Below are 16531 nucleotides of genomic sequence, written 5' to 3'. Positions count from 1 at the left end.
GCATTCAACTAGTTAACGTCATCTATTTATTTAAAATATTAGTAGAATTAAACATCTTATTATTCATCCCACAATGGATGTAATAAATTAGATATCTCTTCTCTTTTTTTACGTGTTTTTAGGAAAGCTATTTTTTTCTTCTTTGAAAAACAGTTTTGAGTTAAATTTTTAATACGAATATATTTTAGATATTATTACAAACTACTATTATTTTAAATATAATACACCAACTAGAGATGGTGCGACAATATAAAATTTTAATTGCTTTCATGATAACACTCAGGTTCTTATTTTATAGTTACAAAATGTTTCATTTATAATATGTCATCCGTGTAAATAACTCAAGGCTTCAATATATTTGCATAATTTCTTCCAAAGATTTTTAGTGATTTGTTTCATCAATTCTAACATCATAATATGGGTTACCATCGTGAGTTTCATGGTTATGACTGTAAATTAACCAGCATCTATTATTTGTATGGCTATGTAATTTAAGATTATTACTACAGTTGCTGAGAGCATATAATTGCATATTTTAGATATGCAATAATGGTCAACTGTATAGTCGTTTGTATATCATTAAAAATGGAAGATAATCTTTTAGAAATTTAATATCCAATAATTTTCTCGATTACTTATCTAACTTCCATCATGTCATCTAAGAGGAATCTCTAACTACCTTATAGTTTTATGATTTGGATTGGTCGTTTATATTCTCTTCTTCAAGAATTGTTAATTTGGTAAGGCCTATAAATTTTTTCTTATTAGTCCATTCCATAAAACATTGTCTAAAATGGTAACAGAGAGTTATATTAGTTTCATGACCTTTTGTCAATGTAAGTTGCTAATAATTATATAGCCTTATGGGGTTTTTAAAAACCATTATCAATTGAGGCATATGTATGAATTAATTAACCTTTTTTATCCCTTGTAATTCTTTAGATGCAAAATTTTTTTATATCAACCATCGAAAATATTTTATACTGTAATAAATAGATTTTGTATTAAAAAATATTATTCTTAAATATGTCTTGTATTGTTTTAATTATTTATATGTTAGTTTATTTTGTATGCAAAATATAAAAAAATGACAAAATATGAAATTCAGAATAATTGTTTAGAGTTAGAAAATTTTAAAAAAGTATAATATATTAATATAAAACTAAGGCCAGGTAAAAGAGAGCCAAAGGCCCGAAAATTGGGGGTATGGGTGGCTTTTTTTAGTTGAGCCCCCCCCTGATATTGTAAAGGCTAGCGACGCCCCTACCTCTACTGTCTTTTATATCTTATCATTGATATCAATATATAATTTAAGCAATATATATATCCTTTTTATAATTAGTTAGTTAAAATAATTATATATTTAAGATGTTAAGTTTGATATAAAGTGTAAATAATAAACGATTATAATATTATTCAAATATGTAACTAAAATAATTAAGTATGTGGCAATCCAAACAAGAAAATAAGAGATGTAGTGTAGAAGGTAGTGTTGTTAAATTGCTGGGTCGGGTCGGCTTGGCCGAAAACCCAGCAAGGTTTGAGCCGAAAAAACGACATTAAACCCGAGTGAACCCATTTAGTCATAGATCTGACCCGACCCGACCCAATGGGCCTCATGAGCCGACCCATTGGGCCGACCCGATGAGTCGGCTTGCTGGGTCGGCTTGTTGGGTCGGCTTGTTGGGTCGGCTTGCGTAAAAATTTGTCATAATCGTCTTTAAGTTTTTTCGAATTTTTTTGAAGCAAATAGGTAAAATTGTAAACATGTTAAATTAAATTTTCAGTGAATATGTACCTTAGAAAAGTGACAATTATCATAATCGTCATTTTTAAGTTTTTTCAAATATTTTTGAAGCAAATAGGTAAAAATATATATTGTAAACATGTTAAATTAAATTTTCAGTGAATATGTACCTTAGAAAAGTGACAATTGTCATAATCGTCATTGTCGAATTTTTTTGAAGAGAATAGGTAAAAATATATATTGTAAACATGTTAAATTAAATTTTCAGTTAATATGTACCTTAGAAAAGTGACAATTCATAATCGTCATCTTTAAGTTTTTTTAAAACTTTCTTTTAATCTTGGTTTTTAATATTATAAAGTTCTAAATTTTATTTTTATAAAGAAATTTCTATTGCCATTTTTTTTAACACCACGCTTGAAATGTAAAAATTAAAACATTTTATTTATGTTTAAAGTCTTGTAAAAAGTTTTGGATATTTAAAGATTTTCTAAAATCATTGGATCTAGTAATAAGGTCTCATTGCAATTATATTTTATTCCGATGAGGAAAATTTTATTTAAAATTCTTTTAAGCCTATTTAAAAAATTTTGATATTGGAAAGATGTTATAAAATATTTGGATTCAGTAAGAAATTTTTTCTTTCATTACTTTTTGACTCCACCCTTAAAAATCTAGAAATATAAAAAAAATTATACTTATTTTCAGACTAGTAAAAAGTTTTTATAATTGGAAAAATATTTCTAAACCTCTAATATTGATACTGCTATTATATTTTATTCTTTTTTTTTAACTTGAACATCATTTGAAACTTTTTAAAGGGGTAGATAATATAGGAAAATACAGGGCAAATTGAGCAAGGAACTCATTTTTAAATTTAAGACATTCAGATACATGTATTTTTCCTAATCTTATAAAAATATTAAGTAATATGTAACTACTATAAATTTTTTATATCAAATTTGATTTGAAACACAAGATTTTAATTATTATTTGAAGATCATGGATATAATTCTTGACAAATTTTAAATTATTTTTCATAATTTCTGAGTTTTACAAATATTTTGTTTACATATCACGATTGTTAAAGCGAGTGTTAGCGGGCCTTGCTAAACCCCCTAAATACTTTCTACCACTAATGCATCATTATAAATTATAATTTTTAATTGATTTTTTTTCTTTGGTAATTGTGTGGATGACTTATGCAAAATCCAAATATTCATACTTAAGAATGAATATCATAGAAAAAATTAGGAAAACATTTAGATCTACAGAGATACTACTAATTAGGAATTAAAAAATTTTTATCTATAAACTCCCCCCGCCCCTTTCTTTTTAGAAATAATAACTATTTAATTTAAAGATATATTTAAAATTATTCATTTTATAAGTAAAAATTTACAAATGTAAAATATATAAGGCACATTATTATATCTATTATTTTCATAAATAAAAAATAAAAATTATATGCATAAATCAAATAACAAATTATACAAAAAATTCGTCACGCAAATTTAAAACATTAACATCCCATGAATTTATACATAGGCATTGTTTTAAGGTTGTGGCTGACATCCTATTCCTCTTCTTAGTAATGGTTGCGCCGGCTCGAGAAAAAATACGTTCGCTTGCTACGGCCGTAGTTTATTCGCATAAGTAATCCTTGGCCATTGACAGCTTTGGAAAACGATTAGCGTTTCGAGACCACCATTCTATAATATCAACAGAGGTTTGAGCAACCGGATCTGTAATATCTTTTTTTTAAAAAAAATATTATTTGTATGATTTATATGGGTCAGGATTTTATGTATCAGTCACTTTAGCTAACTGAAATATAATTTTACCTGAAAATCTTCACCAAATTGAGAATGACTTGAATTTTCAAATGGGGAATCATCCAAAAAAGATAAACTAGATGAAGTGAAAATATCCTGATCCATAATAAAAAGTAAAATTTTTTTTTTTAATTTATAAGAGTAAGAAAAAAATATTTTATTTTAAAAGTAATAAAAATATTATATTTATATTATATTTTAAGTAAAAAAATTATATATTTTAAGTAAAAAAAATTAAGTAAAAAAAATTTAATATTTTGAAAGTATATAAAACATTCTTTTATTATTCGAAAATTGTAGACTTTTATAAGTAGACTACTTAAGATTATTTTTTCCCTTTTTTTTATTCAAGGGTGTACCGAGAATTTATATGACGGCATCTGGCTTGTTTTTTTAAGAATAGAAAAGATTCGAAAATTTTATTATTTTATTTAATATATTATTAAAACATTTTTATTTTTTGATTTCGACGAAATGGAAAGAAATAAAAATCTTAGAAAAAATTCTATCTGTTAAAATTATAAAAATGATTTTTATAAAATATATGGCCCGGCCCGGGAATTTAAAATTTTTTTTTAGCCCAGCCCATGTATTTTTAAAAAATATAATTTTCGGCCCAGGCATTCGAATCAGGTTTAAGGCCAGGCCTGTAGCTCTCTGATCTGATTTTAGTGATTTTTAATTTCCTTGATAAATTTGATTTTATCAGATCTATTCTGAAGAGAATCTACCCTGGGAATTTCATATGATCGCCAAAAAATTTTTATATTTAATAATTTATAATGAAAATCTATATATATTAAAGGATAAACTTTATAAATTTTAGAAGATTTTATATTGAATTTCTTAAAATTTTAATTTACATAAAAATATTTTGAAAAATTATAAAAAAATTATTATAAATTAAAGTCTCTCCATAAGTTTGTATATAATTGTCCGACATTTATAAGTAGTGTTATTAGCTTAAAAATCTACTATACCTAATTAGGCCTAACCGAAAAATCGCCTAAAACTAATTAGACAAAATGTAGGGATTAAGACGTTACACAACACTAAGCCTAGCCTTAATTATTCTATATTATTTATCAAAATTAAATATATATAATTATTTTATATATATTTATTATGTAACGATATATTCAACACTATTTTGTAAATATTTTTTTTAACTTCTGAGAACTTTTCTATTAAAGATACAATAGATATTTTTTGCTCCTTTCTATCTGATGATAATTTTATTTTTTTTTCTCTATCTAATAATAAAATTTCCAGATCATCAATATTGCTATCATTATCATTGTTATCGCTACAACCAGTAGATATTGTCGTAGCTCCAATATATTGTAAATAATAGAGTTTTGGGTATGCCATAAATCCTCAAGATGGTCTATAGCAATTTATTTTTGCTCAATACTTAATAAAACTTGATATCGAGGGTCTAAATATATTGAAGCATATACAACACTATTTTGTAAATATTGTTGATCTCTAATTTTTATATTTTCTAATATTTCATAAGAAAAAGAACTTGTAAAACTTTCTAACTCTAATCGACATCTTATCCATATGCCATAAAAATCCGATAAACATAACTGTTCTGCTTGCAATCTTAATCTAGTTATTTTTAAAGGAACCAACACACTAGTAAGGTCTTTTATTTGATTCCAATCATCTTCTGACAAAATGGCTTCACATGCTCCTATAATAAAATCATTACAGAATTCTTTCAAACTTATTAATCGCTCTAACATCATACAAATAGAGGACCAACTTGTTGTGCAATCTAATATTGACATTTGCCTTTTCATAGATTTTAATATTCTTACAATTGTGAGTTCTTAAATATTTTACAACATCCCTTGCTTTATCAATTATAGTTTTAAATTTATGGTATCAATCTCAAAATAAAATAAAATTAAGTCCAGGAAGAAAAACGAAAGAAAAACGCTAATATAAAATAAATGATTCTACGAAAAAAATTAATAAAATTTATATTTTTCATTATTTTTTAAAATTAAAATCTTTTTTATAATACCATGAACCTTTGAACCCTTCACTTTTTAAAATGCCGGGTTCAGCCAAAATACGAGGGTTCAGGGTTAGGGTCCGGGTTCACATCCCTGAAATAATCATATTTTGTTAAATATATATTTAGGCTTTTTTGAAAAAAGGTATTATAAGATTCTTTAAAATAAAATTTAATAAAAGCTCTATAATAGTTTATGAGGTAGAAGATGAAGTTTTGTGACAGTGTTTTTCTAGCCAGTCAATACATTGTTAACTGGCCATAAATTATTTAAGAATTATATGAAATGATTGCAAAAAACCTATCTTATATATTTCTTCATTTATTAGTCATATAAAAATTTAATAATGCAATTAGTATTAACATCTAAATTTATCAATATTCATTTAATGATTATACTTTATCAATTTATATCTTAATTATCTTTTTATTAAAAATTCTTATTTCAATTAATCACTTATTTTGAATTTATGAATTATTATCTTAACTGTTTTTAAAATTTTATCATTCATCATGTATTAAATTATTTAGGGAATTATTAACAATAATGAAAACCATTTTATTAATCGGTGGGTCTATTTATCGCTCGGCTGAAAATATCGCTCGGCTAGAAAATATTGCTCGGCTAGCCACATAATAAATCATTTATTACTAAATATCGCTCGGCTAGTAAATGTCGCTCGACAAACCACATGATAAATTATTTATTACTAAATATCGCTCGGCTAACCACATAATAAATCATTTATTACTAAATATCGCTCGGCTAGTAAATGTCGCTCGACAAACCACATGATAAATTATTTATTACTAAATATCGCTTGACTTGGAAATATCGCTCGGCTAACCACATAATAAATCATTTATTACTAAATATCGCTCGGCTAGTAAATGTCCCTCGACAAACCACATGATAAATTATTTATTACTAAATATCGCTCGACTGGGAAATATCGCTCGGCTAACCACATAATAAATCATTTATTACTAAATATCGCTCGGCTAGTAAATGTCGCTCGACAAACCACATGATAAATTATTTATTACTAAATATCGCTCGACTGGGAAATATCGCTCGGCTAACCACATAATAAATCATTTATTACTAAATATCGCTCGGCTAGTAAATATCGCTCGATTGGGAAATGTGGCTCGGTTAACCACATAATAAATCATTTATTATTTAAATTACGCTCGGCTAATTACATGATAAATTATTTATTACTAAATATCGCTCGACTGGGAAATATCGCTCGGCTAACCACATAATAAATCATTTATTACTAAATATCGCTCGGCTAGTAAATGTCGCTCGGCTAGTAAATGTCGCTCGACAAACCACATGATAAATTATTTATTACTAAATATCGCTCGGCTAGTAAATGTCCCTCGACAAACCACATGATAAATTATTTATTACTAAATATCGCTCGACTGGGAAATATCGCTCGGCTAACCACATAATAAATCATTTATTACTAAATATCGCTCGACTGGGAAATATCGCTCAATTGGGAAATGTGGCTCGGTTAACCACATAATAAATCATTTATTATTTAAATTACGCTCGGCTAATTACATGATAAATTATTTATTACTAAATATCGCTCGACTGGGAAATATCGCTCGGCTAACCACATAATAAATCATTTATTACTAAATATCGCTCGGCTAGTAAATGTCGCTCGACAAACCACATGATAAATTATTTATTACTAAATATCGCTCGGCTAGTAAATGTCCCTCGACAAACCACATGATAAATTATTTATTACTAAATATCGCTCGACTGGGAAATATCGCTCGGCTAACCACATAATAAATCATTTATTACTAAATATCGCTCGGCTAGTAAATATCGCTCGATTGGGAAATGTGGCTCGGTTAACCACATAATAAATCATTTATTATTTAAATTACGCTCGGCTAATTACATGATAAATTATTTATTACTAAATATCGCTCGACTGGGAAATATCGCTCGGCTAACCACATAATAAATCATTTATTACTAAATATCGCTCGGCTAGTAAATGTCGCTCGACAAACCACATGATAAATTATTTATTACTAAATATCGCTCGACTGGGAAATATCGCTCGGCTAACCACATAATAAATCATTTATTACTAAATATCGCTCGGCTAGTAAATGTCCCTCGACAAACCACATGATAAATTATTTATTACTAAATATCGCTCGACTGGGAAATATCGCTCGGCTAACCACATAATAAATCATTTATTACTAAATATCGCTCGGCTAGTAAATGTCGCTCGACAAACCACATGATAAATTATTTATTACTAAATATCGCTCGACTGGGAAATATCGCTCGGCTAACCACATAATAAATCATTTATTACTAAATATCGCTCGGCTAGTAAATATCGCTCGATTGGGAAATGTGGCTCGGTTAACCACATAATAAATCATTTATTATTTAAATTACGCTCGGCTAATTACATGATAAATTATTTATTACTAAATATCGCTCGACTGGGAAATATCGCTCGGCTAACCACATAATAAATCATTTATTACTAAATATCGCTCGGCTAGTAAATGTCGCTCGACAAACCACATGATAAATTATTTATTACTAAATATCGCTCGGCTAGTAAATGTCCCTCGACAAACCACATGATAAATTATTTATTACTAAATATCGCTCGACTGGGAAATATCGCTCGGCTAACCACATAATAAATCATTTATTACTAAATATCGCTCGACTGGGAAATATCGCTCAATTGGGAAATGTGGCTCGGTTAACCACATAATAAATCATTTATTATTTAAATTACGCTCGGCTAATTACATGATAAATTATTTATTACTAAATATCGCTCGACTGGGAAATATCGCTCGGCTAACCACATAATAAATCATTTATTACTAAATATCGCTCGGCTAGTAAATGTCGCTCGACAAACCACATGATAAATTATTTATTACTAAATATCGCTCGGCTAGTAAATGTCCCTCGACAAACCACATGATAAATTATTTATTACTAAATATCGCTCGACTGGGAAATATCGCTCAATTGGGAAATGTGGCTCGGTTAACCACATAATAAATCATTTATTATTTAAATTACGCTCGGCTAATTACATGATAAATTATTTATTACTAAATATCGCTCGACTGGGAAATATCGCTCGGCTAACCACATAATAAATCATTTATTACTAAATATCGCTCGGCTAGTAAATGTCGCTCGACAAACCACATGATAAATTATTTATTACTAAATATCGCTCGGCTAGTAAATGTCCCTCGACAAACCACATGATAAATTATTTATTACTAAATATCGCTCGACTGGGAAATATCGCTCGGCTAACCACATAATAAATCATTTATTACTAAATATCGCTCGACTGGGAAATATCGCTCAATTGGGAAATGTGGCTCGGTTAACCACATAATAAATCATTTATTATTTAAATTACGCTCAGCTAATTACATAATAAATTTTTTATTACTAAATATCGCTCGGCTTATATTTATGTATTAAATTTCCAAACATTTTCCAGTGGGTTTTCACTTTCCTAATATTAATTGAGAATTAATTAGTTTATAAATAAGATAAAGGTTTGGACAGGTGTAAAAAATTATCTATTAGATATTTTAGCTTCAATACTTTTATAAAATTAAAATTGCTCATAACATTTTTTATTTATTAAAGTAAAAGAAATAATATTCTATCCGCTAGATGGCGTCTTTAAAATTTTTATTATAAAATTTAAAAATAATATTTTTGAATGTGTTTAATAAATTTCGCCATATTCTATTAAATATTTTTAATTTTTTATTATAAATTATAAAAAATTATTTTTGAATGTGTTTAAATTTCGCCATATTCTATTAAATATTTTTAATTTTTTTATTATAAAATATAAAAATAATATTTTTGAATGCGTTTAATAAATTTTGCCTTATTGTATTAAGAAATTATATAGGATAATCATAATTATCCAATATTTCTAGAATATCGAATATATTTCATCAATATATATCAGAGTTGTAAACCCCCCTTCTAAAAAAATGGGTTCGGGTGAGAGTTCAGTGAAAAATCTCTGAATCCGGTTCAGGGTAGTATAGTTAAATAGTCGAGTTTTATTGACCCTGAACTCGAGCCGCAGTCGTAAAAAACGGCTCAGACTAGTGCGGCTCAATAAGCCGTTTGAGCCGATTCTATATTTAAAAATATTTTATATATTATCAAATTTATAAAGAATTATACAAACTATTATTTTATATATATGATCCCCAGAGTTGTTAAAATACACTTTTTAAATGGATCTAGATGCAAATACACCCATTTTTTAAGTTTTAAATTAAATATAGGGGAAAATAAATCCTTGAAAAAAAACCGGAAATAAATTCCCAAATAATTTTTGTTTAAATTTTCAAAAATAATTCTGCCGCTAAAATAACGGAAATATTTCTAAAAAATTATATTCAGTATTTTCTAAAAGTTGAGTATTTATTCTCGACGTTTGAGGATTTTTTTTAGCATTATTTCTGTTTTAATTCTAAGCGATATAGGGCAATCTCAAAATATGGGAATTGATAAATCGGTTGGTAGCTTTGATACTTTATAATTTAGTAGATAACATAAAAAGTATAGATTTGTGACATCTTGGAAAGAAAACATGATAGATTTTTATAGAAATAGATGAAAATTATGATTTCAACTTTTGAAAAAAAAGATGGAAACAAATAATATTTTTATTATTTAATTTCTTTTGGGGAAAAAAAGGAAAGGGAGGGAAATACAATTGAAAGTTATGCTATTATGAGAAAAAAAAATATGTAAAAAACGGAAGTTATCAATATTAAAAAAAATAAAACTCAAATTTTAAGATGCCAGCCAGGCGGCAAAAGGATTCAAAAAGTATTAATAGTTAAAAATTAAAATAACAATCACAATTCACTTCAAAATAATCATTTATTACACATCATAAATTTTTTTTTCGAATTCATATTCACAATCACAATTCACTTCAAAATATAATCATTTATTTATTACATATCATCAATTTTTTTTCGAATTCATATTCACAATGGAGGATGCTATATTAAGGTTAATATTCATTTACTCTTCATATTTTCTTTACCTATGAAATGATTCACAAAATATAGTCAATTATTTTATTATGGTTTTTACTTTTTATTCAAATAAAGATACATAGGTTGTTACATACTGTGACCCTATTAAAAAAGGGTTCGAGTTTATTTGCAAAAAATATCTGAACCAGGTTGGGATTCAGGTTCGGTGCCCAGAAAAAACTTAATTTAGTTAAAATAACAGATACAAATTTTTTATTAAAATTAATCTTATATTTAGTTTAAGAATTCACCGTAAAAATATTTATCATTTGGAGTTCTGGTGACCATCATTTAAAAAAACAATATGGAACTATATAATATCATTCTAGCTAGGGCCATAATTTAATAAAATTTGACAAATCGCTGTTTTTATTAGGAAATTAGACTGGTAGGGTAGTTTTTGAATTGTTTTAAAAAATATTAATATAAATATTAATTTTACCCAATGTTGTGTGCCGACTCTGAATATTCGCACAAGGGTTCAGACAGCACTCACATTTTCATACATCCAAATTTCAAAGATTTTGGCAATTTTATTTGATATCAAGAAATTTTATTTAGTCAATTTTAATAAAACCTTGATATGGTTACATTTTATAAAAATCTTATTTGATTTAGGGTTATCTTCGTTCTTTTTATTTACTCAAGATTCATCACTTGAAAAAAAATTAATTTTTTCTATTTTTGCAGATTAAAAAGAGATCCAGCTATGGCCTTAATAGAAAAAAATAAATTAAGAGAGCCACAACCAATAATGTTAAAGAAAATATCAAAAGATTCTATAAGTGAAAAAATTATACAAATGGTGCAATCTCCAATCTTAGAAAATTATATTCCGCAGGAAATTGAATCTGATGGTAATTGCTTTTACCGGGCGGTTTCAATGTCGTTATATAAACCACAAACACATCATATTTTTTTAAGACTGATAACGGCAATAGAAATAATTATAAATCCTCAATATTATGATAAAAACCATCCTGATTTTTTCCAAAACTATAAAATTAATCCAAATATATGGGTGAATGAGTATTATGAGATACTCGATTCGGCTCTAAATATAAATGTTTGGGCTGAGCAAATTCATATATGCGCATTAAGTGCTGCTCTTGGCAAACCAATGCCCATCAAATTCATTAAAGGCTTTTACCAATATCCTTTATGCAGGGGCGTAAGCCAGAGTTTAAAGCCTCATATTTTAATCATGTGGACATCTACCATATGTCCAAATGATATATTTAATATTAGAATCAATCACTTTGTATCTCTCATACCAAATAATTATATTAATACATTAACAAAAAAACCCCAACTGTCCAACAATATCATAAAAGATTTATCATTTTCGATAGAAAATATTCTAAAAAAACCATGTAGCGAAGATATCCGATTAAAATCTTTACCTTTTTTTTTAAACAATATTATAGCCGAAGGAGGTCATCCAAACTATGGGTTTTTTTTAAACATTGTAAAATCCATAAAAATTTTGCTTTCTCCCAATAATATATTGCACGAAATACCTTTAGGTATAAAATATAATATGTATTTTTTAATTTCTAATAATAATTTTACAAATTATAAGAATAAAAATTTATATATAGATGATTGTGGGCCATGGACAGGCTCAAAATCAAGCTCAAGAAAATTATATTATAATATATATAATGATATTGTTCAAGGTCCGTATATTTTTAAAGATGGCCTATTTAGGCAGGACACTCATCTAGGTGGTTCTAGAATTTTTAAAAAAATAGAACCTCAACCTTTAACCAAAAGTATAATTGTTCTTTATAAATACTATAGTATTTTAAAGAGAAGTAAAGAGTATAAACGCCGAATTTTAAAAATTAATTTTATTGAAAAGCCTAATTACGATTTCAAAGATATATATTTAGTTGAATATATAGGACAATGGCCAGGTCCCGCTTGCCATGGGAATCCAAAAAGATTGTAAATCCTTATGTACGGACTTCAAATCAGTTATTATCAAACATTAGAAATCAAATAAAGGACAATCAAACATGTCGCAATATTTATAATAATTATATATTTCAAAAAGACCCAATTAAACCAAAAAATTTAAAACAAATTTATAACTTAAATTATAAACTTAAAAAAGATACAAAAGTACCTCTAAATTTTGCGATTAATATTTTACAAATTACTAATGATCTACATATTTCGCCATTTATTCAATCAATAATTCACATCAAAGAGAAAACACCATCGATAATTTGTTATATTCATTTTATTATTAAAACTATTAAGTTTTTGTCAAACCAATCTGACTTCTGTATATTAGGCGTTGATAAAACATTTAATTTGGGTGATATACCTAACTGCTATAGTATTTAAACATATAGCAGTTAAGAGATATAAAACAGATGAATCCCCTATATTTTTAGGACCAATATATTTGCATGGAGATTCTGATATGACCACTTATCATACTTTTTTCTCTCATTTGCATTCTGTATTTTTAAAAAATAAAATAAATATTAAAAATATCATATTTGGTAGTGAACAAGAAAAGGCTATAGTAAAACCTATTCAGGAAATATTTAAATTTAATACTCATTTAATATGCACACGTCATTTAAAGGACAATATAAGAAAATATTTGTCGGAAAAACAAGGTGTAAATGCTGTTATGTCTAAAAAAATTATACAGGATATTTTTTCTTTTAATGGGATTTTATTTTCTCGGAATGACCAAATATATAATGAAAAATTAAACGATTTATACAATTATTGTAATAATGAAAATTTAAATATTTTTTTGCTATATATAAAAAATAAATTTCAAAAAGTAATTTATGAACATGTTTACATTCCCCTAAAAAATAAAATAATAAATTGTTTATGGACAAATAACAACTGCGAATCTATGAACCATGTTTTAAAATCATATATAAACTGGAAACAACGTCCTTTAAAAGAATTAATCGAAAAAATTAAGGATATCACAATGTTACAAGAAAAAGAATTTAAAAGATCCTTCTCAGGAAAAGGAGAATATTTTTTAAATAATGAATCGCAATTATTTAATACCCGAATCGATAGATTGTCATGATACATTAAATAATTTACTTAATAGTCAAAGCAAAGATAAATTACATTCATTAGATAAAACTTTATCTGTTTTAAAACCAAAAGGCTCAAAAAAACCACATCAGCGACGTAGAATTAAAGCAGAAAGGACTCGATAAAATATTTTTTATAAATTTTAATTCCTTATTTTTCCCCAATTTTCCCCTGCTCATAATCTATTTCATCAATATATATAATTTTATTATCCTAAATGTATATTTAAATCTTCTCTGCCGAACAAATTATATTTTATGAACGCAATAATTATATTATAATAACATTATATATCAATTTGGTAAAAATAATTATGATTTATATATGAATGAATAAAATGAATTACCATCGTTATTAATTTATCTGATTAATAAAAATTGCAAAATTTAAAAAAGACTACTAATTTTTTACCAAAATATAGATAATGCTATAAAAAAAATCAAAAATATTTTAGCCATCATGATAGAATATGGCGAAATTTATTAAACACATTCAAAAATATTATTTTTAAATTTTATAATAAAAATTTTAAAGACGCCATCTAGCAGATAGAATATTATTTCTTTTACTTTAATAAATAAAAAATGTTATGAGCAATTTTAATTTTATAAAAGTATTGAAGCTAAAATATCTAATAGATAATTTTTTACACCTGTCCAAACCTTTATCTTATTTATAAACTAATTAATTCTCAATTAATATTAGGAAAGTGAAAACCCACTGGAAAATGTTTGGAAATTTAATACATAAATATAAGCCGAGCGATATTTAGTAATAAAAAATTTATTATGTGGTTAACCGAGCCACATTTCCCAATTGAGCGATATTTAGTAATAAATGATTTATTATGTGGTTAGCCGAGCGATATTTCCCAGTCGAGCTATTTAGTAATAAATAATTTATCATGTGGTTTGTCGAGCGACATTTACTAGCCGAGCGATATTTAGTAATAAATGATTTATTATGTGGTTAGCCGAGCGATATTTTCTAGCCAAGCGATATTTTCAGCCGAGCGATAAATAGACCCACCGCTAATAAACTATATAATTTTTTATAGGCTTAAAAAAACAACAAGGGTTGACAGAGTTAAAAATTGCTCAATATAATTCTGGTGAAACACCCTATACCCCCGAGAAAAAAATATCGAAATCTACATGCGAGAATAGTAACAATTGTTTCTGACTTCGAAAATCGATCAAGATTAGATTATCTTAAAGGAATCGCTATTAATATAACATTGAATGTTTAATTTTTTAAATTCTTATCTACAATAATAAAAATTTTGTTTGTTTTTATATAATAGTCTCAAAATTTTTATATTTTCATTATTTTTTTGTGACAAAAATATAGGATTGGTATAAAATTTAGCTGGTTACATAAGACTCATTCATCAAGATACAGATTTTATGAGGGTATTTACAAATTCTTTTATATGTGTGTGACACAGTTTTTCTCTACCACATCAATCCCACGATTAATATTTCAAAAATAACTACCTTTCGTCATGCATTATAAAATTATTTTAAAATTCATATTCCTAGCCCTTGCGTCATATAGTTGTTTCCCCTTACAAATATGATCATTTTTGATGAGTAACATTATTAGAAAAGTACTATTATAAAATAATACTCAAGTATTACACTAAAGGGCAAAGTTTAAAACGAGGATTACATTTTCCTTTTATTTATTAAAGCATATAAATTTATATCGGGGTGTTTTTGTCAGATTTTTTTCCCATGGTTATTTTTAACCAGTGTTTGTTCAAATCAGTGATTCTTTTAAAAATTTACACTTCAGTTATATATTTAACAAACAAACCTATTGGTTTGTTGGCAATGCTCTACTTTTTCCTTCACATATTCAATAAAAAAAAAATCATTTTTTAAAAAACTTTTTATAATGAAATTTATTTTTTAAGGATATTTATTCTATATGTAAATTAGATATAAAAAAATATGACCTAAAGGGATCTATTAAAATAAGATAATACTTGCTAAACCATTTCCTATTTTAACTTAAGAAAAGGACTGCGGAGAATATAATCAGGGGCTTGTATACATATCTATAAATGATATCAACCCTCTCAAAACTTTTAACCTCCTGCCAAATATAAATAATTTAAAAAAAAAATACCTTTCATCCCTTTCCAATTTTTCAAATAATGATAATTATTTCATAACTAACTATCCCCCCTCTAATTTCAATGATGCCCCTCTAATGAGTTCACAGTTCAAGTAACGATATTGACCTTGCTATAAAAATTTGGAAAAAATTGTTTGTATTAATTTTGTTATATAGCTTTAAAATTCCTTAAGGTTATTAATTATTTAAATATTGGAATTTGGTTAACTTTTTTTTAATATACTATATTCTCATTTGATTTGATAACAATGTAAATGAGCTTGGGTGGCTTCATGTCATGTCATGAATAATAAAATTAAAATACATCATTTTTTTTGGTTATATTTTTTTAAAAATTATTTTCTAAATTTTTTTTATTAAGCAATAGCTCAACCTATTCGCGGCTTGATGAAAATAATTAGCTATCCTAATTGTTTTAAATTTTACCATAACCAATCCATCTCATTTTGATATAACATTTTCCAAAGTTGCCGCAAGTTATTGTCGTATTTGTAAATACGTTTACATTTTATATTTTTTTGTTTTACGCGAAATGCCAATCAACCGATTAAAATAAAGTTGATTGGGTATAAAAAT

This window comes from Gordionus sp. m RMFG-2023, chromosome 1 (assembly GCF_954871325.1).
Source record: "Gordionus sp. m RMFG-2023 chromosome 1, tfGorSpeb1-WG-v2, whole genome shotgun sequence".
NCBI classification, from domain to species: Eukaryota; Metazoa; Nematomorpha; class Gordioida; order Chordodea; family Parachordodidae; genus Gordionus; species Gordionus sp. m RMFG-2023.
The sequence above is the reverse complement of the archived record's forward strand: the minus strand, read 5'-3'. Positions refer to the sequence as shown.